Below are 3,222 nucleotides of genomic sequence, written 5' to 3' on the forward strand. Positions count from 1 at the left end.
CACAAACCGTCAATCAGATAGCTGTTAAACCCTGCACAAACCGTCGATCAGGTAGCTATTAATAAACCCTGCACAAACCATTCAAACAGGAGCCGATGGGTACCGGAGGAACAAACTCAAGTTGCCGGCAAAAGAAATGGCGATTTATGGCAACTAGAGGTAACGTATGATGGATGATTGCTAAATACTGCCAATTATTTTGTGATTAATTAATTTCTTACGTACACTATTGTCATAACGGCCATGTCTTCTGTATACTGTTATCATAATAGTACACCATGATTCCAGTCCACTATCGTTCTCGGCTTAAAAAAAAGGCCCATGTAGGAATGATTTATATATATAAAAAACTACTATCGTTCTCGACTCATGGGCATTTAAGTCTAAAAAAAAAAAAAAAAAAAAAAAAAAAACTAGGTCCATTCGTAGGAATGCATTATACAACCGCCATCTTTTTTGACTCGTGGGATTTTGAAATCTGAAACCAACTACATCTATTCGTATGAATGCGTTATACAAGCAAAACCACTATCTTTCTTGACTCAAAAAAAAAGGTCCATTTGTAGGAGGGAAGGCTTTATACAAACAAAACCACCATCGTTCTCGATAAATAAATAAATACATAAACAAACAACTAAGAATCAACGTCCATTTGTAGGAAGGACTGCATTATACAAACAAAACCACTATCGTTCTCGACTCATGGGCTTTGACATAAAAAAAAAAAAGTAGGTCCATCTGTAGGAATGCTCTATGCACATAACACCAGGATATAAAAAAAAACAAACAAAAAAAAAAACAAGGCGTTTATTGCAAATATAACGAAAAAAAACTTCCAATGTCGAGAATAACATAAAAAATACGAGTGACAATTAAATTTCAGAACCGGTTTGGGTAGACAAGAGGCAGACAACCAGTCACAGGAGGTGACCAGAGGCGTCCATGATGACGATGTGAGTGACCATCAGACGATCAGTCGACGTGACCCGACAAGGCGGTGTATTCGCGTTCTCCGAGGCGGTTCCGCACGCGCTGCGTAGTATTTTTGGAAAGTGTGACTTATTCTAGCGTTTTATCTCCGTGCAAATATTTGTTTAGCGGTTCGTCGCGTCTAAACGTTTGAGACTTCGATGATAATATAGCTATGGCGGGAAATGGGGCCGGCGTGCTGGCCTTAGTAGTAAGAGGCCTAACTTTCTCATCCCTTTTACCGGTTTTCGATTTCGTAGCGCCAAGAGGACAAGCCTACGAGGATAAGCTTGAACGGGGTCGTCCTTCACGTCACAAAGTGAGTATTTTGCATAAGAATGTTGTTTGTCCGTCTAAAGTATAATCAAAAGACAGGTCAAAGCATTTTCGTCTTGCCTTTAGGGGATGTAGTAGTAGGCCATGTTGCTGTGTGGGTCTAAGGGGTAGCTTTGGTACGTACATGCAGTGTTGAGGGACGTCATAGAAATGTAAAAAGGACAGAATTAGCATTCAGAATCGGTAGTTCGTGTTTAGCGTGCAATATTTAATGATGTTTCGGAAGCAGCAGGTTCATCAGAATCGCCTGCATGTTAGCCTAGGCCTAGGTTTGTCAAGCGAACGCTTGGACTCCGTTAGCCGATGGTTCAGTTGAAAAACTTGCAATATATTATTATGCAAAACATACATTTTTAACCCTTTATGCCTGAAAGCGGGTCATTATCGAAACTGAATTCAAATTGGGTCACCAGATATAGGGTTGGTGTGGCTACTATTAAAAAAAAAATAGGCTGTTTCCCACTCCAGTTCAATGGCAATCCAGTTTTTTTTTGCATTGTGGGCTGGCCTACCGTACTGTAACTATAACCTCACCTGAAACAGTAGGTATTAGCGAGAGATTGTTTCCTGGACTGGCTGCTATATGACATCTGGAGTACCTAGTACTACCTACCCGGCATCCGCACCCCTCCCTGCTCCCAGTGACAACCTAATGTGAGTGGCCGTTGGCGTTTTGGTGCGGAATCAACCGCTCTTCGATGGTGCTTTATTCAGTCATAAAAATTTATATATAAAATATGCCAATGACCGAGAATATAGGTAAATGTATCACATAACGTAAGAAAATAATATATTTGACCATCATAAACTCTTAAAAGGAGCGTGGAGATTTTAAAATGAAGACCCCACTTTTACACACGATCATCTTGCGCATGAGCAGTTAGACCGTTTCCAGCAGTTAGACCGTTTCCACCGTGGCCAGATTTCCACGTTTCGGAAGTGCCCGAATAATATACACTCTTATGATCTGGGTTAAGGTGCCCACGGCACCGATTTACACAAAAAAAAAAAAAAGTTTTGGGTGTACTTGGCTATGCTCAATACTCTCATGATGTAAGTGGGTTCTGGTATACATGATATACTTAAATTTTTTGGTATATCCATAGCGTCTGTATACCATGGCCTTCCACTGTTTCGGGTTTTGATTATATATATATATATATATATATATATATATATATTATATATGATGTATATATGCATGTATATATATATATATATATATATATATATATATAATGTGTGTGTGTGTGTGTTTTTTGTGTGTGTGTGTGTGTGTATTCATTACATACTTTATATATGTAGATGTGAGATAGATAGATAATATGAATTCGAAAATATTAAGCACAAATGTTCAGCGTCCGGTTCACTTTATACCCCAGGAATTAGAAACACCCAAGGGGAGTAATTATAATTGATAATTCCCCTTGGGTGTATATTATTTATGAGGTATAGTGAATTGGATACTAAATTGTCACGGTATACGTGACAAAAATTCATGATTATAACTTCCTCCCCCCACCCCACCCCCAATACAGCAGGCTACACGAGCTCATAGTTCCATACCCACTGCAGCCGGTACTGACAATAGCACTTCTTGCTTCCATTCAGATGAGTTCCTGTAGGTTTTTAATCCTTTGTTTTTTTTTCACGTCATGTATCAGTAATTAACGTTCACAATGATATCCAAAATAGACAAACTCAGGCACTGGCATTCTTGGATCGAGCTTAGGCCTATAGGTATTTGCTACATGACTATGAGTAGTGTAGTTTCAGTATGTTAGCTTGCATGATTCTATCCCCCCCCCAGCCAACCCCCCAAAAAAGAATGGGCAGCATTCCATTAGGCATGTTATCGTGGGATTAAATAAGTTACGCGGAAAATTTACACGAAAAGTGTGGTTTTGTACCTTCATC

The 3,222-nt window shown here is 39.2% G+C and overlaps 1 long non-coding RNA gene across 1 annotated transcript in view; it reads left to right on the forward strand.

Moving 5' to 3' along the window:
• Positions 1 to 921: 921 nt before the first annotated feature.
• The window catches only part of LOC135195451 (uncharacterized), a 352,685-nt gene continuing 350,384 nt past the window's right edge, over positions 922 to 3,222 (forward strand). The window contains exon 1 of the long non-coding RNA XR_010310128.1: positions 922 to 1,288. This is a non-coding gene — a long non-coding RNA (uncharacterized LOC135195451). The remainder of the gene's footprint in view (positions 1,289 to 3,222) is intronic.

This window comes from Macrobrachium nipponense, chromosome 16 (assembly GCF_015104395.2).
Source record: "Macrobrachium nipponense isolate FS-2020 chromosome 16, ASM1510439v2, whole genome shotgun sequence".
Classification (NCBI taxonomy): domain Eukaryota; kingdom Metazoa; phylum Arthropoda; class Malacostraca; order Decapoda; family Palaemonidae; genus Macrobrachium; species Macrobrachium nipponense.